Raw genomic sequence first — 22,641 nt, 5'->3', positions numbered from 1 at the left:
TAGCAATTCTTAGACCATGCCTATGACTTGCTCCCAGGGAGTGCAACTGCGGAGAGTGGTTGTTATACCAAATCAAGCTGTGGATGACGTTAATAATTACAGTGACGCAGTCCAGTTTCAGTGGCTGAGAATTCCTCTGATTAACTTGATAGCATAGGCTTAAAATATATATTTTAAAAAATTCGATCACTCTGGGATGTGCTGGACCACAGCCCAGTCCTGTGGTAATAGTTCATCCAGCAGAGATACCTGTAAAATGCCAGAGCTTTAAAGGCAGTGTTGTAGTTACACTAAACATATGGTACTACATTTGTACTGGTATAACTGGGAGAAGAGGAGGGACTGAGGAAATGTGGGATCTTTGAGTCTTGTTTGAGATGTTTCCTACTTTTTCTCATGAATTTGAACAGTACCATTAGTATAAAGTGCTTAATGTTAAAACAAAATGTTTAACAGCAATAGCTTAATGAATATTCTAAATACAGAAGTTTTGTGAGTTGTATCTTGCAAGAGAGGATAGTGCATAAAAGAATCTCATTTCTGCATCTTCAGTTTTGTATTGAGACTTCAACACTAAAGTCTTTATAGATTTTTGTACTCTCTGAATGGTCATCTTGACTTAAAGTTCAGTTTGCCTCCTTTTTTAATGGCAGAATGATGGGAAGTAGTTGAAGAAGAGCAACATAAAGAATTAAAAGCCTTTCTCCTCTTTGAGGCTGAATCATGGGGATTTTTTTCTTCTTTTAAATAAGGAGAAGACCAGGGTCATTTAGCACTTGGATACAAAAACAACAGCTCCCAATATTTCCAAATAATTACTAGTCAGCCTTCCTACAGAGAAACAACAATATCTTTGTTATCTCATTTCTGAGGATTGCAGTTGGAATAATAACCTCAAAATGAGAACCAGAAGCAGCCCAGAATGTGTATTTTTCCTCACAGATTGTGCTCAGGAACTGACTCTTTAATGCATGAATAGAGAAAGGCAACAGCATTCTATTTTACTGCATACCTTTGTTTTACAAGGACACCAAAAGAGCATAATATGACACAACAGTAAAGTCTTTCTGTGATCTTCATTATCATAAAGTTGCTGCTTACATCAATATTATGGTATAAAAAAAAGGGAAAATACACGAGCCACATACCCATATGGAGATTTGACAGCTTGGTAGGAGCTGATTCTAGCAGGCATAATGCCCATCCTTAGAGCTGATGGCAGAAATACTGGGGAGTATCATGTATCAACCCTTCTTCATCAAATAACCAGAGATCTGACTATCAGAAAACTACTGTGTCATCATCCTATGCTCAGACAATCATATTCTTTCTCTTGCCTGATTAAGTGTGAAAAAAAAGAAGAAAAAAAAGAAAAAAAGAGGAAAAACCTGATATTTGTCATCGCTGATATTTTCCATGAAATGTTGTAGTGTATTCAGAAGAAAATCAGCATGTATATTCAAATCTCTACTCTTCTGATAAGACATGAGCTTGTGTTTGAAGGTACTCTACTACAGTACTGACAGGTAGTACCTTTCCCAGAGATTGTAGATCCACCATTCCTAATGCAGAGCTTGAACTTTGAGGGATGCAGAATTGTTCTGACTGTGGATGACTTCAGAAGAATTTGAGAAGTGTGGCATCTTCTAGGAAAAGATTCAGACATTTTATCTGCAATACCAGCTCACTTTGCCTACTGAAGAAGCTTGTTGGAGTCTGTGCTGGTTCCCTCCTGCTCAGTGGAGGGACTCTTAGATGTGAAGGAGAGGGGTTGCAAATGTGTCTCGTTTGGTGCAGATATTGGATGTAGCTGGGAAAGTTTTTTTACTGAAGTTCTGACCCTGAAGACTGGAGAGCTCTTGAGGTACTCGGCATCAGATCCATACTTTGATAAAGTAGCTATTTCTGGATCCATTCTCCTCACTTGAAAATACGTGAACCAAGCTCTTTTCTCTCATTACTGGGAGAACTCTCTCCTTACTCCAACAGCTATTTCATGACTTTCTGCTGGCTCTGGGGTCTGATGGTGTGGTGGGAAAGGTGATTGTCAATGTGGTTATGCTGTTGGCAGAATATGCCCTCCCTAGCATGGAGTGCTGCATGGGTGGTAAGACACTTTCTTCTCTTCCAATCAAGGGGTCTGTGTGACTTGCATGAGCAGATAAGGAAGATCCTTGGTGGACAGATGCTGTAGAAAGTACTCACGTGAGAAAACTGGGCTTTGAATCCTGCCTAATGTTGCCCTATGCCTAACAGATTGTCTAAGTACATAAATGGCTTTTTGTCCATGCAATAATTATAGCCATTAGCAAGGGATGGGCAATTATGGTAAGTAACATAATTATCTCAAATTCAGAGGTGAATGCATGTGACAGTAGAGAAGCAGTAGGATATTTAGTATTTGTCTAGAAGAAAACAGACAACTGAGAAATAAATTAGCAGTGAAATGCAAAGAGAAACTTTAATGTAAAAATATCTGTAATGTTTCACAAAAGCCCAGTGGCTCTCCAACCCATGTTTATCATGGGTATAATGGTTTCATACATAACTAAGGCTGGCTGCACACAGTGGAATTGATTTTACCTTGTATGTATCTGCTCACTTTCCTTCAGTAAAAAACTCTCCCTTTTGAACAGAAGAGAAAAGGGAGAGCATGAGCTATTGCAGTTTTTCCTCACAATTTGCACTCTCTTATGAAATCCGCATTATAGCAGCCCAGATAGCAAGCAAGAAATGGGTGCTTATACCAGTGTACTGTTCCTTGTTAAAAAGACAGACTCTCTAGGAGGGTTGTAATACAGGAAGTTCAGAGCAAAGAATAGTAAATAAAATGTTTCCTGATTGGATGTCTTTGGTTGCTATAACTTGTTACTGGTTTGTTTTTTTCTCAAAGGTAGAAATTCACTTCCACAGTTTTTTGCAAAGATATTTGGCCAATCTTTCTCCTTGTATAAGGAATTTTTTCTATGCATCTCTCTTCTTTATGATGGGATGACATCTGCTCCATACTCATCCAAACCCACTAAGTCCCTTCTGTACTGGTATCAGGGAATGACATTACTGGCAGTGGATGCTGAGCATTAGGGTAGGAAATGAAGCTGGCTCAGGATGAAGAGGTTGTGATATATGAATGGATGTTACAGGACTCGAGTGAGGCAACATCTGGACCTGGATTAAAAGAGCAATTTAATTACTCAGCACAATTCAAATGAACCATTAAAAGACAGACAGTACTGAAATAAAAGGAAAAATCGCTTTTTTCTTTGCAGAAAAAATTAAGCTTTTATACCACTAGTCTGTTTTGCCATTGACAGTGCTGCTTCATTCATCAGAGGATTTTGTCAGCCAGTGCCATACGACTTGTCAGTCACTTGTCAGCCTTCTTAGGCTGAGGTATGGGCAGACATGGCAGCATGGAGCTCTCTAATTGGCTCGTGAGAAGCTTAGTTAATGGCTGCAGTGTAGGCATACCTTCATTTTGATTCCCAGAGGCATGTAAAATGCTCTGCAAAACATGCAATTGACTTTTGCATAGAAAATGATTTCCTTTCTTGATATACTTCAATGAAAACCTTGTTTCAGTTTAGGCTTTCCCACAACAAACTGCAAGCTAACTGTACAACTTGTGGGCCAGAATGGATATTTTCAACCTACAATAATTCAGCACACAAATTTTAAGGCCCATAAATGTTTTGTTAGCTGAAGTCATGTTGTTTTTTTTTTAGAGAACTGCAACTTAACTGGATGAGTCTCTTGACTTGTGAACAGCCAGTAAGATTCCATAATCTTTATGTGCTTCTGGGAGCTGAATGAAAGCACCAGGTGTACATCATCGGTGAGTCAGTACTAGTGGAAAGTAATTAATAATGGTAAGTGAACAATTTAAAACCTACTGTTAAGAGATGTTCAAAAGAAAATAGTACAGTTCTTCACTATAGAGGCTCAAAGAACTGCAGTTGCTACTGACAGATGAGCTTTGCTCCAGGATCCTCTTGAACATCCGTGTAAAAAATGGTGGACCCAGTTGCAATGTTTTTAGGAATTAAAAGACTGAATTAGACAGATACCATTGTCCAATAGTATCAGAAGTACAGAAGCATTGCATAAACAGCCAGGGGTCAGCTTCATTCCTTCTTTTTATTTGAATTGCATAGCTCAGGAAACTCAGCAATGTGGAATTCATCCCTTCTATTGATAGACTTGACTGAATAAAACTTATGGTATGTATGAACTTGCTTCTTCTTACATGTGACAAAACACAGGTTAGAAATCAATTAATACTGTGATGTATTTACACATTACCTTTGCCCCCCTTCAGCTGTTTCCCTAAAATATAATGTGTACATCAACTTTGTACTGTCAGAAGAGAATTACTGGGCTATAGATTCAGACTTGAAGAAAGCAAATATCCTGGAAATGTTGTGTTTGTAGAGGAGCGCCACCATTCTCCTTGAATAGGATCAACAGCAGGAAAAGATGGGGTCCAGCTTGAGATGTCTATAAGCCCCTGTGTCTGCTGAGAGCTGAGTCTTCAAAGTCATCAGCATTGATCAACAAGGCTAGAGGATACACATATTTGGAGCTGAGGCAGGTAATGCTGTTAACTTCAAGATGCTGGTAAAACTTATGTTAGAAACCTTCCCATTACAACACCTGAATTCAGATTCTACTGAAGTGTAGGGAAGTTCAAATTTCTGGTAGCTTCTCAACTTTTCATCTTTAGAAAATAGATAAGCCAACACCAATATCCAGAATCAGTTATTTTGAAGGACTGTTGATTGAATGAAGTCTTTATGGACTAGGCTAGTCTTTATACCCAGGAGCAAAGCTGTATCATTAGGTTATCATGAACAGGACTGAGCCTGAGCACAGATAAAGGACTGACGTAAACCCTCAGATGAATGAAAGCATGTAGAGCTTTCTGAATTAAAAACAGAAATAAAAATGGGTCAATGAAAATAGTTATCCAAGCTAGAAGAAGGGCTAAACACAGGGGATTAAGCAGGCTGGAGAGGCTACGGATGTGTGACCCAGTCAAGTGTGACAGACCCTGCAGCTGCTATTACTGGAAATGAGCTACAGCTGTGCCAAACTCCATGGGCAAAGCAAGGAAGGGAGGTTCCTGAAAAAGTTACTCGATGCAAACTCACACAGCTTTTTTGCTGTCCATGTTTTCTGGTTTGCCTGTTTGCTGTTTTTCGATTAACCTCTCCCTTGCATATAAGAGTTCAGCAATTGTCTGAAGACTGAAGCCATGGTACCTGTAGCCTGTCACCATGCAGTTAAGTAGGTGTTGAGAGATGGTGGCATGTGAAGTATGCAACACAGAGGTGAACAAAGATAAAACCTCGGTAAATTGCCATAAGATGCACTGACATGAAGAACCGTGAAGAGCAGCATAGGGTTAAGAGTATACAGATTCCTCTGATATCTGATATTCCACCACCTGCACTTTTCCATTCCAATTTCAGAGCTTGAGCTGTGCTTTTGCCTCTGTGCTGGTCTCATAGAGGGCATATTGGCAGCTGCCAGGACTTGAGATAGCTTGATAGCCCTCTGCAAGGATTATGAAAAAGTGAACATTTTAATACATGTACCCAAAGATACCAGTTTCCTTAAAGGCTTTCCCGACCAGCTCATGTCAGCCCTGATTTGTGCTAAGAACTTCTTTATTTTAGGTATGAAGGTACATGTCTCCTTTTAGATCATGCACATTTTTAGTGAGAAGGAAAGGTGTGAAGGGCTGTCCTTGTGTTCAGTGGGGCTCTCCCATCACCGCTGATGCACTGGAAACAGTCCTTGGCAAGACAAATTTTTACCCCTAGGTAATAAAAAGTCACATTGAGAGCACTGTCACAGCTTTTAGTTAGTACAATTCCTGATACAGCCAAAACCTTTCTCTGGAGCGGATCCTCTGGTCCCTCCTCATGATGAGGGTGTAGCCTTATGCAGGATTGCATCCAAATTCAGTGGGAGATTTTCCATTGCCTGCAGTGGCCTCTGAAAGGGGCCCAAGGGTGAAATCAATGATGTTTCTTGCTCCACAGTCCCAAGAGCACAAACAAATTCTACTGAAGTGTGTATGAGACATCTGCATCCTGTGGGAGCACACTCAATGTTTCACTGACAAAAGAGCTCAGCTAATAAAGTGGCAGGCTCCTTGCTGTATGAGTGATAATAGCAAAAACATTCCTGAAGCAGATCTTACCCTTCTTCAAATGAAATTTTTGTGTACTGAATATCCGGAGGTACGAATTAAATGCTAACAGATTATTAATTTATGAAGCAGCCTTGGAGGATTTATGCTGCAAGGCTCTCTGGGTTCTAAACTGGTTACTCTTGGCACCCTGGCTTGTCTGAGCCATTTCTGTCAAAAAATGCCTTCATATGGCTGCTGAGATTGCTTTAGAATTGATTATGCAGTTCAATATAGCCAAAATAAATAAAATATTTTAAAATTTCAATAACAGTAGGATTGACATTTGCAAGAGCAATGAAAAGCCAAGGGAAAATCTGATATTGGGCAAGACAGCTCTCATGTCCAACCTGGGAGCTCTCCCCAGGCTGCAGATAAGTGCTGGTGCCTCACGTGTTCACGCTGCAGAAGCAGGCAGCTTCAATGTGACTAAGAGGAACAGCAAGCACAGCTTTCTGCCTTGCTGTGTGCCTGCAAAGAAAATTTCTACAGCAGTTATGTAGTTGAGTAAATTTATTTTATGAAATACTTATGAGATGTGATTTAACAGCACTGACATTGAAAAATAACTCCTGTTCTTTCCCTTGTTTTATGTAAGAGGGAGTTTTGAGGCAGATATATTTTTGCATGGTGCAGCTTTTTTTTTTCTTAATGGTCATTTCCTAATCAGGACTCATGTGCCCCTATCTCTTAAGAGTTCCAGAATCTTGGAAAGTCCACAGTACTTCAAAAGCTTGATTTTTCCTTAGTGACACCAAGGGAATGTAGGAAAAATCTAAAATCCCCCAGATTAGAAAATATCCTAGGAATACACATTTTTCTGACTGGTCCTTGTCATCAGATGTCTTTATCTTCAGCTGCAGTTCTCTGAGAGATACTGGGGTTTGCAGGTTGCAGAGAAATGTCTTAGTTTAATTGCACAGTCTTGACAGTTAGGGATTTGGAATTTGCTTCAAGTCTTCACGAAAAATCTTTCTAGCAATTTAACCTTTATTTAAAAACATTTCCTCAGAAGGAATTACAAAGGGATTTAGGACTGAATTCATAAATAAATTTGCAGTTGTGATCAGAAGTCTCCTTCACAGTTGCTCATAGACATGGGATTTAATTTTACATTTTGTACCAAAAAGCTGTCTAAGCTGACTAAGAAAGGTGCTTCCCAGATGCTGGGAGGACTTGGCCTTGCTTGTGTGGTGTGACTGATTCACAGCTCAGGGTGAGAGACTTCTGCACTTAACTGTGGTAGGACAAGTTGGAGCTCCTGCAGCCATCTCAAGGCTTCTCCAAATGGAGGCAAATCTCTTTGTTTCCCCAAAGATGGATGTATGGGGCTGAGCTGAAGGTACAAGACAAGGGATTTTAGAAGAAAGATGTGGGAACATCTCTGAAAAATCGATCTTAGCATGAATTCTTTTTAGGCAGTAGGATGGGAGAGAGCTTAGATCACTGTTCTGTTACATGGCTTAGTAGATGTGTTTTGGTATCTCATCTTGACAGTTGGACTTGACAACCTAGGAGGTCTTTTCCAGCCAAAATAATTCTGTGATTCTATAATTTCCAGGGCAATAACAGAAAAACCTGTTTTTTCTTGGCCCTGGAAAAAGTGAACTAGAATACAGCCAGTTACTTATCCTGTCATTATGGTTACTGGTACAACCACCTGGACCTATGAATAGTCCTAGAGCTCACCTGTGCTACTCTGCTAGCATCTTGCAGTCACAATTAGCAAATGCCACACTTCTGCTTGACAGGCTAGTTTCTTTCTCAAGTCCTTTTCATTCTTCTTGGTTTGGACACCCTCAGTACAACAAATAAACACAATACCTAATCACAATGGTGCTGGTATGTTCTGTATTGTGCCTGCTGACAGCTGGAAATGGAACTGAAACCACTCTCCCATTCTGCACAGTGGATTAAAACAGCAGGCAATAAAATTAGTCATGCTCATCACGAGGCTGGTGTTTAATTAATGACCTAGCAGCAAAAGGCTCCCAGCTGATCATTACAACAGCTTCTAGAGATTCCTTCAGCACAGTTTGCTGTGTAAGACTATTGACATGCAGACAGTGTGCAAACTGACTGGGAAAAATGAAGTGGCATCAAGAATGTTTTGGCTGTATTAACTCTGAATATGTCCTTGCTGCCCTGGGATTTTGGTCTAAAACACAATATTGTTTGGAGGTAGTCTGTAGCTTTCAATAACAAATTCCAATAAAAGGAAAGGAATAGAATACTAGCAGCCAATAGTTGTAATTTGAAAGAAGACTGCAAAAAATATATTTTGCTTGCTTATTTTAAAGGTAGAATTTAAGGAATTTAAATTTTGTTCTTAAGTCCTAAAGATAATCAGAAAAAGCCATGTATATCCACTGGCTGATTTATTAGAAAATTAGATCAGCATGCTGCCAAACATTCAGATTTTGGACATGTTTTCATATTGATTCTTGTGATGAAGATCACAGATGTATCAAGGGCACATCCCACAGTATTTATCTGCGCCTAATATGTAACGAGTTCCTTACCTCTGCATCTTAAAGGAATGCTATTTTTCTCTGGTAAAAATTAAAAATCTCCTTCCCATTACAGAGGTACAGAGGTAGAGGATTTGGGAAACTAAACTTATGGGATTCTGACCTTCTTAGTCTTATACTCTTTGCTGGAGGACTGACTCACAATCATAGCAATAAATTTAGCATTATTTTATTCAATTTAGAGCCCTTGCTTCAGAAATAGAGATGATGTCTTAGTATTATTCTCTAAAGAGAATCTAGCCTTATGCTGAAAGTATGAAATTTTCTTTTATTTATTTTTTGAATTGACAATGTGAAACATTTGTACAATAAGGAGAAATATTTCATTGAAAGGCCTTTTCATTACCTGCTGCTCAGCAGTTTGCATTTATGCACATTCATTTTTAACACCTCCATTTTCAAGTTAGAATAGAGTTGTTGGATTGTGAGTTATTCTGCTTCAGGAGGACTCATATCCTTCTGAATAGCAACAGAAGTAAAGCACAGAGAAACCCAGGTGCCAACCTAAGCTTTGTTCAATAAATGCAGCTCACAGTCAGCACTACATACCCTGTTTCTGAAAACCAGGCCATGGATTATCCAATTAAATGCTCACCTTTGAAAGTTAAGATGATTATTCCATCTTCTAGTTCTTAAAAAAACTCGAGGGAACTGCTTTTCTTGGTAGCTCAGTCGTGCCTTCATTTCTCCTGAGTCAGGAGTTGTGTGAAGCTGACTGAAACAGACATTTTCCACTTGTCTTGTCAATTCCATTAGGAGCTTTAGCCCCCTAGAGGGAATCAATGCACAAATTAACCAAAGATTTATGAATCCCCAAAGGGATAATTTAAGGCTGTATTATGGTACAGTGGATTTTAATTCTAGCTGAGAAAATTTGCTCCTCTAACTTTCATATTTGATTTTCTTCTTGTCAGAATATACAAGAATTAGATGATTTTTCACCCCCCCCCTTACCCCCCCCCCCCCTAAAAGGCCTCCCAGAAAACTTCCTTCAGGGATTATAAAGAAAATTACAAATGGATTTGGATGATTTTATTTCAAAATCTATATTGAAAGAACAAGTGATATTCTTTAATGTCAAATTTTAAAGATAGGAAAACTACCTGCTAGCATCAAGCATGAGGGTTCAGTGAGTAGAGCAGCTTGTCATCTGGTGTAAATCAGCACTACTGTATTGAAGGAGACAAGCTCAGTTGAGCCATATTGTTTACAGTAAATGAAAACCTATCCTACTATTTCTCAGTGCCATTAGGCAGGCTGAGAAATGATCAGATGGCATTCAGGCACAGAATGAATCTAACTCTTCCTCCAATCCCATGCTCTGGTTTGCTACCTTGTTGTCTCTTAATTTCTGTTTCCTTTTAGGAGCTGCTAACTTTGCTGTTATTGCTTCCTTTCTGCCTCCGCTGCTTTTACATTCTTTGGATGAGCCCTTAGGGACACAGTATTTTTGTTAAGTTTTCTGATCTTATAGTAAACCCCCATCTTAGCCTTTGTTTATCAATTATTTGATATTCATTTACATAATGTGATTTTGATCACATGGAATTTGTTTAGCATTTGGTGAGTGTTCCACATCTAATTACTAACACATGTTATAATTCACTGTCAAGTGAATGAGCCTTTCAAATATAACAATGCAGAAATAACTAATGGGACCCTGCTGAGCCTACTTTGTTTGGAAAAAACTGGAATTGAAAGACTTGAGAAAGGGAACTGGCTTTCTAGCCAATTAAATGGCACATACAGCGTTGGCTCTCCTTACATCAGGCTGTTAGGATGAGATGCTTAGGATGACAGTTCCAAGAACAGCAGAGAAGGAATGGCAAAACATTGGATTTTTGCTGCTTTGTACACTGTCACCCATTTTCAGTCTGGCAAATACTTCATGAAACTTTATTCAAGTGAAAATTGGAAGACTGGTATATGTGATTAACTGGACAGGGATGATGACTAGGATTATTATTACTATTGTTCATAGAGCATTTTACAGACAGTAATGAAATAATTGCCTCAGAAACCTGATTGCACACACTCAGTATTCAAATAAAGGGGAGAACTGAATGGTGGCTTCTTCCACTCATCTCATGTGTTCTGTTGACCCACAAGAAAATCTCTTCTCTCTGACTTTAACTTGTTTAGTCAGTCCGCATTTTTACAGTAGAAGAGCTATCCTTCATAGACCTTTAAATAGAAATGTAAGAAGTTCAAGAGAAAATAGCATTATGTCAATCAGGAGGGAATGTTAGAGGAAATTATTGACTGAGAAGGAAAACATGGAACAAAAGTTTTGGAAAACATGGCAAAGCAGTTTGGTGGCATACATGACTGGAAAGAAGGAGCTATTGCAAAAGAGATGGAAAGCAGGAAACATGAGAAAGACTGTGAAGATAATCAGAAAGAAAAACATAGTCTGGTGAAAGACTTTTCTAGAGAAATTATGGAAGACTGTTAAGGACTCCTATACACATAGGATTTTAGTATTTATATGAGAAACACAATTTGAATGTGGAGATGCCAGACGAAGAGGAATTGGCAGCAGATTACAGGAGAAATAATCAGAATTTGAATATGCTGCTCTTTATCATGGAAACACCGTGAAATACCAGTACGACACAGGCTTTATTTCAAGAATTCTGAAGCATGGAATCAAATCTGGTGTCTGCCAACCTTGGATGTACCTTGATTTTTGAACCATTATGGCAGTGCTCTTTGAAGCTTTGAACAACTTCCAGTAGTAATGCGGAAACAAACATACCAAAACCATACAGGAAATGCATAACAAGAGCAAAGATTTAAATATTCCTGTGTTTTCCTTTTAAGATGTCATAATTAAAGCTGCTCCTTTGACTGAAAACTAAAAAAAGGGGGGCAAGCTGACAATTTCTTTTTAAGATTTGGATGCAAATACCTAAAAGGCATACACATTGACTTTGATTCATCCTAACAGTGTTTGGACAAATAATTAAGACTGCTCCCTCACAAGGAGCTCTCTCCACAGCTACAGGAGACTGATAAATACTTCCAGAGTCTGATTCAAATCCTCAATTCAGCGGTGAGCTGAAGAAAAGCTGTAAGGATTCACTGTTTTCATGGAAGGTAGACCTCAAGGCGAATGCAAAGCTGTCTCCTTTTGCAGCACCATCTCTATGCAACTGTTGAGCACAGCAGTCCATGATATATTGAACATTATTCTTCTTGCAGCTATTATATTTTTATGTAAGTTTGCTGTGCAATTCAAATCTCAAATGGTGAGAGAACCAGCCTCAAGCTACTTCATGGAACAAACATAGCTGACAGTTACAACTTAATGCCAGAGAGGCTGGAAACATCCTTACAGAGTTTGAAAGCATGGCTTGACAAGACCTTTACTTTAAGAGACTGGACTAGATGATTTCCAGAGGTTCTCTCCAGTCCAAATTTTTCAGTGATTTTATGATTCCAGTAAAGATGTATTTGCTGAACAGTGCCAGTAACTTCCACATCTATTTCTGATTTTGGAACGTACTTGAATGGAAATAAAAATAGCTTTTAAGTTAGCTGTTTTTTGAGTTGCTTAGTCTAAGTCTTTGGGATAAAAACATCCAGATTTTTTTCTTTTTTTGTTTGTTTTTAAAGAAAATCATAGAATTATAGAGTTGTAGAATGTCTTGGGTTGAAACGAACCATAATGATCATGTAATTTCAACCCCCCCTGCTATGTGCAGGGTGGCCAACCACTAGACCAGGCTGCCCAGAGCCACATCCAGCTTGGCCTTGAATGCCTCCAGGGATGGAGCATCCTCAACCTCCTTGGGCAACCTGCTCCAATTTCACCACCCTCTGTGTGAAGAACTTCTTCCTATTATTTAACCTAAACCTCCCTGTCTCAGTTTAAAACCATTCCCCCTTGTCCTAACACTATCCACCCTTAAACCATTGTACTCTCTTCTGTTTATGCGCTCCCTTCTAATACTGGAAGGCCAAAAGTCCTTCCCTGCAGGACTGCTCTCAGTTTGTAAAAATACCTGGGATTGACCTCGCCGAAGTGCCAATCATTAATTTTCAGCTAATTTTTTTGAGCATGAATCTTGGAAAACAATTTCCTGTAAAAGACTCCCTAGTGATAAGATTTCATGAATTGTTCTCATTCCCCGAATCAGAAACACGATGTGGGCTTTGAATAGGACAACAAAGTGCTGTTAATGATTAAAGCCTGTCCCAACAAGTATCTGAGCTTCTCTGACAACAGAAACAAGCAAATGGTTTTTCACAGAAAGAAAAATTAGGGGATGCAGTGTATTTTGGCAGCAAGAGTCAAAGACTCCTTACTTCACCATACCTACTAATACCCAAGGCAATGTGGTTGATTTTATATAAACACAGGTTCTGTCCCAAGCAGACTGCTGATAGCAGGTTTCTGCTTACCACCTTCATGACTTCAAAACTTCATGGGAACCCTCAGTGTTTGAGCATGATTCTTTTGGTGCTGCCTTTGTTATGTGCTTCCCACACACTGCAGCCAGCAGCCCTTAAATTTATATTTTTTTGTGTAAAACCCACACACTCTTATTGTCATCAAGAAAAATGCACACATCAGGCACTTACATGTTCTGGTTCATGCAACTAGGAAATGACCAGAATCAGACAGTATTATGGCTATTAGCAGCAGCAGCAGTAATGCTTCTTGTTGCATCAGATTCTTTTTTTTTTTCCTTTCCTTGACATACATAGCCAATACAGATGTTTGAATGTATAAAAATATCAAATTAGTTCATCTATCAATTGCCATTAGTTGCGTTCAGGAACATAGTTAGCATTCCTTAACATTGAACATATTTGTTGCTTCTCATAGTTGAGCCAAGAGTACAAAACTTATATAAGGTATCTGAAGCAGTCCTCAAATCAACATAGAATGTAAAAGAGACATTTTTTATTAGTAATAGCTGATAATAGCTGCAGGAACTTTGCTGATTCTATAGGAATGGATTTCCAAAGAAAATGCAAACTTAAAGTCATAAATTTTGTGTTTAGTCACTTATACTTGAATGTACAAACTTATCAACCTCTTGCCTTGTCACCACATCTGAAAGTATAGCCATATAACTTATTGAGTCCTTGTCTGGTTCTGTACTAACCAACTCTGACCTACCTACGTGAATTAAATAAGCAAATATACAGGCTCATCAACCTGTCTAGTACGAAGTGAAGTGGTGGTCACTGTCTGCTATGTTTTCTCTCTTGATTACATCTAGTAAATTCAGTGTGAACTAAGAGCATCCAATAATTGGTACGTTCCTCCTGCAACTTGGTTCACTGTCATATCACATGTTTTTTTGGCAAATGAGAGCAGGTATACCAAATCAAAGAAGAAATTAGCCCTAGTTCTTCTTGATAGCCTGTGACACAGGCTTCTCTGCAGCTTTCTGCCACAAGAAGATACCTTAAGCTGATTTGTTCTCCAAGGAGAGAAGCAGCATAACTAGAATCCCATTATTCTGTCTGTGTAACATCTTGAACATTTTGTCATTAACTTTTTCCTTGCCCCTATAAATAAGAATGTCAGAACTAGCCAATAAAAATGATAATTTGGAGAGGCTTGGGACAGTAATATCAGACACGGTGTTATTGCTTTGAAGTTCATCTAGATGAATTATGACCTAATCTAGATAAGTTTCATAGCAGAAAAGTGATTAGCAAATTCATTATCTATAGCTTTTCCAGCTGTATGTTCAAAGCTACCAGGAAATATGCACAAAAGTCTTTCAAAATCTCCCCATCATTTTTCTCTTGTTGATTTCATTTTTTTGGCATCTCATCAAGTGTGACTCAGTCTATTCTCTTTTGGAGTAAAAAAAATATCACTGATGGGGATGCTTGAGCTACCTTCTACCTGCGATTCAGGTTGGAAATAATAGAGTATGTGTACAGAGCATTAGCAACTTGGTTAATTTTGTTAGTGCAAGACTTACCTCAGTCACATCTCCCCAAGACAGAATTTTTCCCCAGAATGCTGACATGTTCAGCAAAAATTTTTGATCTTTGTGGACTGAGTATGTGATGCTGGAGTCCCAAATCAGACATTTTCAGCTTTTTGATAAGTATCTTTTTTAAAAACTCTGCCCACATTAACACTTGCCCTGCACTGTATGGTGATGCTATTCAATCCTTCAGCGTGAGCCAGAATTAAAGGCATATCTCTCCTCGTTCTCCATGTCCCCCATTCTTTGGTTCCCTTTTAACATTGTTTTGGGCTCACTGTATACTAAGGGGAGAATACAGCAGGACAGGTGTGACAATTTAGTAGGAAAAACACTCGGATTTTCAAATCCCCTTTCTTAGAAATAAGGTGCTTTCTGACTTATGAATGACCTTCATTATGACTGATGGTCCATACTGAATGATAGCCCATGAAAATAGATTGTTGTCATTAGTAATTCTGGACTGTAGTTCAGTGGCAGAGAAAGGTCTTGGAAACTACCATCTTACTGAGTCATAGAATCATTAAAGTTAGAACAGACCTCTAAGATCATCTAGTCCAATTGTCCACGTGCCACCAATATTGCCCAGTAAATCATGTCCCTAAGTATGACATCTGCTCTTTCCTTCAACACCTCCAGGGGAGTAAAGCTTAATCTGTTTGGAAGATCTTCCTCAAAATTCAGTCAAGATGGATGCTTATTAGCATAATATACCTAAAAGTTGCTGTATAATTTTCATCTCCTGCATTCTTTCAAAGTTCTGAAAAGTAAGGGCAAATTGCTACCAACTCAGATGGCATCTTTCACTTATTTTTTGCTGATGCATTTAACTTCCTCAGGTATATGGAGATGAGTTCCTATTCCTCCATAATAAAACTTCCACATTTTCCTCTCAAAGGTAAGCATAATGACTGTCTGGGAAATGGAAATCTCATGATTTACAAAGTAAGGTTCAAGAAAAGCAACAGATTTGGGTCTCCACTTCCCCATTCTGCCAGTGCTGGTCAGAACAGAGGCTACCTGCAAAGGGGCTCACAGGACTTGTTGACTCAGAAACAGGCTTCTGAATTTTCCTTACTTCATATTGCTTCTTTCACAACTGGACTGATAACTTCTATGAACCTGGCTGATGAGAGATGATTTTTTTCACATGAATCACTGAAATCTCTTCACCTGCTAACAACTCTGGATGTCTGCTGACTTCAAGCTGAGTCAGTAACTAAGAACAAAATGTTCTGGTTCCCCTCCCATAGGACCCTTGCATTCCTCTTTCCTTTGTGTAATGTGCAGTTAGGCATAGAAGTAAGTACTTTTACAATTAGTAGTACTGCACATCAAATGCCAATCAGAGCAGGTATATTTATTACTACATACAGTTGCTTTAAAAGGCAAATTACAGTTTGTGTAGTTCTCACTGACCTCAAAGCCACTGCTTGTTAGTAATGCATGTGTTTAATATGTGAAACAAGTTCAGTAGCATATAATTTGGATGACACGTAAATCTTGTTTTTATATGAGAACTAAAGTAATTCAAATGGTTCCTCTCACTGGAGCTTCTCATACACTATCTTGTCTATCCAGGAAAGCTAATCCTTAGGAGATTTACAGTGTTTAAGGTGGTTTCCAGGTTTTTATTGAACAGATCTGTGGAAAAAAAAAAAAAAAATAGTGGTCTCATTTGATCTTAAAAATATGCCTTAATTTTTACATTAGCATCAAGACAGGATTCAATGGAAAATTAACTACAGCTTTTGAGTCTAATACTCTATCCATGTAGGGAAAAATATTTTTGTCATTTGTGCAATTTAATCAGGAGTAGATTGGTATGCAATAAGATCTTTAGGATATGCCTATAGTTTCTTTTTTTCAGCTAGTCTGAAGCTCTCATGTCTGGGTTAAGTAAGGGTAAGACTGGAGTATAGATATGCTGTCACTTTAGCATCATTTATTTGAAACTATCTGCTGGACATGTTGGTAAATTAAAGAAAACAGAACTGCAGTGCCAAATGCCACATCTTAATCTGAGTGTCACTGGTCCTCACCATGTCCCTTCAGAAGTCTCCAGCTCCAGTTTTTCAGTTGTTTCAGTCCATGGCCTTTTCTCAAGAACAGCTGGGATTTATGTCACTTCCTTATGTGACCAATCCATTAGGAATCATATGAATGTAATCTTTATTTCTTTCTTTATTTTTTTTTTTTTTCTCAGTTGGACAGAAGTGAGACCTTCTCAAAATATTGAAGCTTGTTCTTTGAAACAAAAAGGTGGTGCAAGACGAATAGCAGAAGCCTTTGGTTCTACTCTGCCTTGTTTACCATAGAAATCAAATTCTGGGTCTCCATTGGAGAAAAACTGCTGTGTCAAAGAAAAAGATACAGTGGAACATACTAAAAACTCTTCCTACCAAAACTATTTTTTGTGAATTTAAAAAAACATGTCATTTTTTCAGCTATTCTGTCTTTAAATACCATAAATTTCATGCAGCTGTAGTCATAGCAATATTCAGAGCTCATCTTGTGCATTTTTCCCTTTGTCTCACGTAGTTTAAAAGCAAAGTGACTACAATTACTGCCATTTTACAGATGGAAGAGATGGAGCATGTAAGAAGCATGTGAGTAATGGCCTTTAATCCTGGATACCTGAAATTAAAATCAGCATGAAAAATGGCAGAATTATGTGTTCACAAGCCTCTAAGCTCTTCTTTTCTGCTTCTATCTACTAATACATCTTCCCTTCTACAATGCCATGCTCTTGGAAGGGAAGCAAAGGAGCTCAGTCTATGGGAGAAGCATAACCTTTCTCTGTCTTGGTGCGCCATGCCTTCTCTGTTTCTGAAGTGAGTCAGAACCTGGGGAGAAATGCTGAGCAGCCACCTAAAAATCATTTGCTTCTGCTGGTTATGCAGTATCTGGCAACTGCAATGGGTAGCTGGAAAGCTTTTTCTAATATCTCTTCTGCTTGTTTCCTGAGTATTTTTCCAAAGCAGCTTAGTTGTATGCAATAAACTCTCATTTCCTAATGCCAGTCACTGAAAGCGTATGCCAGGGGATCACTGTAAAGCCTTATTACTTTGTCCAGTCACATCGTCTGGAATTTCTTGAGAAGGACTGATGCAAAAAAATGACAGAGAAGAATTGTGTTTTTCATAAGGCGTGTGAAATAGAACAAAATGTGAGAACAGGCTTCCCAACTTTTTGGACAACTCCTTGCTCTTTGATATCGAGTTTTCACAAGACCACATTTAGTCTAGGCATTCTTACAAAGCTGAGGAACAGTCCACTTGTAACAAGGCCAGGTCAACCCGTTGTCTTGTTGCTATGAGTAATGTTAAAATTACTGGATGGATAAAAAGTGGCTCGATCCCTGGAGCTATGTACAACTGACTCTGAAGCTGATGTATTTTAACAGCTACTCTGCGCTGTGAAAGTGAGGTTAAAGTTGCAGAGGTACCTCCACGTGTACTCCTAATGTGCTTTCATTTGCTGTGCAGATGTGATTTTGACTGTGTCAGGCACTGAGAGACAGATCAGTGATGTGTCTTCTGCATCTGGCAGCACAAACTTTGGGGAAGAATTGTAACACCACAGTTCTTTCCAGAAATGAGACGCAAGCAACAAAGTCATGACTGCACAGACACTTCGGAGTGTAAAATGCAATTACTTTTGCCCTTTTAAGATGGAGATCTCTTGCCTTCTCACTTCTCTTGAACTATCTGTCTTTCTTCAAAGCCTGCAAAACTGAAAGCTTAAAACTTTGGGTAGACTTTTAGGAAAGGAAAAGAAAAAGAACTGACAAAGATGAAGTCTGTTTTCCGAGGAATCTAGAGATAACCCTGCTGGAAGGGCTCTTCTTTGTACTACAGTAATAGCTTTGTTTATGAAGAATGACTAGTGCAGTAGACATGGGGTCAGTGTTGAAGCTGGTGTTTCTTTTAGCTAATCTCCAGCTCTCCCACATGCCAAATTGACCTGTTTGGGATATGAAGCTCATTTATCTTTATGGGAGAATAAAGGACAGGACTGGGGAGGAATTTATCATCCTTTTAAAATACTCTATTTCCTGATAATGATGGCAGGGGCTAACACCAAATAAAGCAAATGCATTTTCCCACGATAAAGCCATTGGAACAGATTTCTTCCACAATTCTGAAATACAAATATCAAAATTAGAGTAGATTCTGAGTCAAAACTTCACTACATTTGAAGTGAAGGCAGAGGGGACTGACGAGTGGGTCAGGAATTTATGGCTCATATCAGTAACTTCTGTTTTGTTAAAATAAATCAGTAACAGATACTGATAAGATCATAGTTGATTGTTAGTGTAACTTTTGCAATTCATATTTGGCAATTCTTCACCTGCTGTTTTTTTTTTTTTTTTTAAGTTTGAATTTATCAAATACACCTTCTTTACTGGATGGATTCTCTTCACCTGAGCAGACTTTAGTGCTGAAAATGTTTGCCTTGTTGGAGATATTCTTCAGAATATCAGAACTTCAGAACTCTCAGTGCATATGCAAAGGCTTTGTTCTGCTACTTGTGAAATGGCTTCTGAATTATGCATGCTATTTTTCACCTCAGATTGTCTGGACCTTTCACCTCACAGTGTATGGACCTTAAAGAGACTTTTTAAGATCTCTGCCTGCATTTAAACACATTGTATGGTCTTGACTGGCATGGATGTCCCTCTTGATTTTCTTATAGCCTCTGTGCTAAAAATCTTGTCAGATTTGTTAATACTCATTTCAAATGACCATAGCTGGGACCTGGTGAAGCTAAACTCTTTTTGTTACCACTATTTATGCTAATACAAATCAAACTCTGACATTGTTCCTTTAAAATTTTCTTCCAGTACAGCTGAAAGACCTGAGGATTGAGCGCGAATGACCTCTTTGGGGTGGTAAGTGACTTTGCAAGCAGGAGTTTGGAAGTGCCTGGAAGGAGGAGAAGGCATCTGTGCCCTTTAAAAGAGCAAGACAAGAAAAGAAGGCTTTCAGACTCCTCTCCAGTTGCCTTGTTTAGTCATGGCTGGATTAGGATATTATAAACTCAAGGAATGGTGTATGTTGTGTTCTGAACTGGAAAGTTAGAAGCTCATGTAGTCACTGCTGGGCTTATGTTTCTAACTATATCAGAGTGACAGCAGATCATTTTTTTTAAGTCCATACCACTTCCCATGTTGTCCCTGCCCAGGGAGATGGTGGAGGCACTGACCCAAGAGGTGTTCAAGAAATGTTTGGACGTTGTGTTGGGGGACATGGTTTAGTGAGAACTATTGGTGATCGGTGGATGGTTGGACTGGGTGATCCCATGGGTCTTTTCCAACATTGGTGATTCCATGATTTTATGATTACTGCTGTAGCATGCTGGTAGTGGTCTACCAGATAGGTAGAAAGAAGAAAACTTTTATATCTGCATATATATAAAATAAAATAGAAAATTATGCAGGAAACAAAACAAATAACGGGTTATAAAAAAGAAAAAAAATTAGGAATAATGAAGAACATAAAATATTAGCAGAATTTTGAAAATTAGGAGTTGCATGGAGATAAAGGTTTGGAAGACAAAAGAACTGTACTGCACAGTGCCATTTTTACACACTATATACAAGCTAGTGCTATCTTGTATCAAAACAGCACTGTGAGTTAGAACAAAGCTAACTGAGAAATCCTAGAAGGCACTGGGAGAGAAGAAGACATTCAGAATTTTTTTTCATCTCTAAGTGGGGTAGTATCAGGACAACCACTAGACTCAAACTAGTGCTCATATTTAGAAACAATCTAAGTTCATTACTGAGAAAATGTGAAGATAACAGTGATCAGCAGACTGGTAAATTGAGAGGATGAGGCAACTGATGGAGTGATCATGATCTCATGATAAGCAAGGACATTCAAATGTGTTTTTGAATGAAAGCCTATAATCTGGGAACAAAGAAAGCTGGACACAACTGCAGAACACGGGCTTCGACTCTGGAGAGGTGCCTGAACAGACATTTCAGCAGTTGCTCTCTGCAGAAAGCTGCAACTAAGGCAAGGCTGGGTTGTACAGAAGAGCAGGACCAGGAAGATAGTTTCTCCCTTTGTAACAGCACTGCTGGGTGATGGTATTCAACAACAGAAACTGTTTTTCAAAAGGAAGAATGAGAAATTGGAGACAAAACAGAAGGAAAGCATAAATATGATTTGAAGGTTGAAGAATATTTCCCACAGGTGAAAATAGAAAAGTGCTAAAAGAAGGTCTGAGGTGATTTAATTACAGCACATAACAAATACAAAGAGGTACAGAAAAGGAAGGCAGCATGATGAAGGCTTAGCAGCTGATCTTGGACAACTCTGAAGAAGGAATAATCCTTTAATGAGATAGATAAAACTTCAGGACAAGATAGGAAGTGGTTTAGCTATCCTTTAGAGCCTTCAAATCAAACCCTAATGCCGATTTCTGTTGGCAGTTTCAAGAAAGAAATGTAATCACATGTGATATAATAGGAGGAACATTAAATAACCTAGTGCTCCCATTAGGAGCTAATGGAGTGGTATATCTAAACTCCCCCATGATTGCACAGTTCATGAGAACTTTTCAAATTTTAGAAAGTTGGTCCTGTGTATTATTTTCATGTTCACTGGAGTTGTAACATACATTGCAAACCATATCTTTTGTGATCCTAATTATGAAAGCAATCAGGAGAAACAACTTTAATGCAGTGTCTGAAAAATATTAAAAATTACTATGTGCTGAGTTATTTCATATGAATATAGTAATCACCACAATGATTACTGGAATTAGTGGTAATTAATAATCCTTGTGACATTGTAAGAGGACAGAAGAGATAATGAAAAAAATTATACTTCTTAGGATAGCAACACCAAGACAGTCACAATGAGGCCTATTAAGAGAACATCTTCTGGAACACAGCAGCTCTGGGACTTGACTCTGTGGCCACTGTAATGGTAAATGTATCCTGCTGTCTCATGACTATTTTGGAAAATGCTACAAAAATTCCATGCTTTTGGGGTGTTTTGTTGTGCATATACTAAGAACAGCTGAAGAAACAGATTAATAATTACAAACATGAACTAAAGCCTGAAAATTCCCCTATTTCCTTCAATTTAAACATGTTACCATGTACTGAGGAATTAAGAGGAACTCTCATATGTGTTAAATAAAACCTATGCAAGTCCTGAATCTTGTTTGTATATGTGTATATGTGGCTATATATGATGCAGCACACGTGCATAGTGATCTTCAAGCATAGATATAAATGTTCCGGCCAAAGTGGAAAAGATATTAAAACAAAGTCACATATGAAAGTGCAAAAAAACAAAACAAATAAAAAAAATCTTTTTCAGCATGGCACTGTGTTTATGAAACACAGAAATACATTCCTTGTACGTGGAATTTACCTGCTGTTATGGGTGGACATAAGATCTGTAAATGGCAAGGTGTGGTTTCCTTGCATTGTTTGGGGGAGTGTCTGTTTGGACAGATTTAAAACAGTGATCCAAAAGTTTGACAGTAGCAGCATGAAAACATGTTTTTCAAAAATGATAGGCATGTTTCTGCTATTCTGGTACATTCCATGCTTCTGATTCAAAGGAATACAAACAAACAAACCTTCATTAAGCTATTACATACCTGGGCAAAGTAAAATGCTTTCTAAGTTACTTGCATGCTAAGACAGTGGAATTTGTAAGAGGCTTTTTGAAGAAAAGGTCAATGCAGTAAATTTAGGGTTTATATATATTTGAGTGTTGCATCTTGTAAAGTGTGTTTCTATATGCCACAGGTAGGTAACTCTTGATAATGTTCTATGGCAGAAATATGGTTTCTCTATGAACATCTTTTTTCTTTTTTTCCCAGTTAGTATTCTGTACTAGAAATATTAAGTTCCAATTTAGCTTTATTGACTTTGGCAGCATTTGCAGAAAATCTACCAGATAACATCATTTGTATCCAAAACTTC

At 38.4% G+C, this 22,641-nt stretch overlaps 1 long non-coding RNA gene across 1 annotated transcript; it reads left to right on the top strand.

The window, feature by feature from the left end:
• The first annotated feature begins 1,946 nt into the window (after positions 1–1,946).
• On the top strand, positions 1,947–21,845 carry LOC122190741. The gene is made up of 4 exons (XR_006182210.1): positions 1,947–2,107; positions 3,726–3,835; positions 19,534–19,581; positions 21,534–21,845. It is a non-coding gene; the product is annotated as an uncharacterized LOC122190741 (long non-coding RNA).
• The last annotated feature ends 796 nt before the right edge of the window (positions 21,846–22,641 follow it).

This window comes from Lagopus leucura, unplaced genomic scaffold (assembly GCF_019238085.1).
Source record: "Lagopus leucura isolate 7727_CA_CO unplaced genomic scaffold, USGS_WTPT01 Super-Scaffold_73, whole genome shotgun sequence".
In the NCBI taxonomy this organism is placed as follows: domain Eukaryota; kingdom Metazoa; phylum Chordata; class Aves; order Galliformes; family Phasianidae; genus Lagopus; species Lagopus leucura.
Note: the sequence above shows the minus strand (reverse complement) of the source record. Positions and strands in the feature narration are given on the sequence as shown.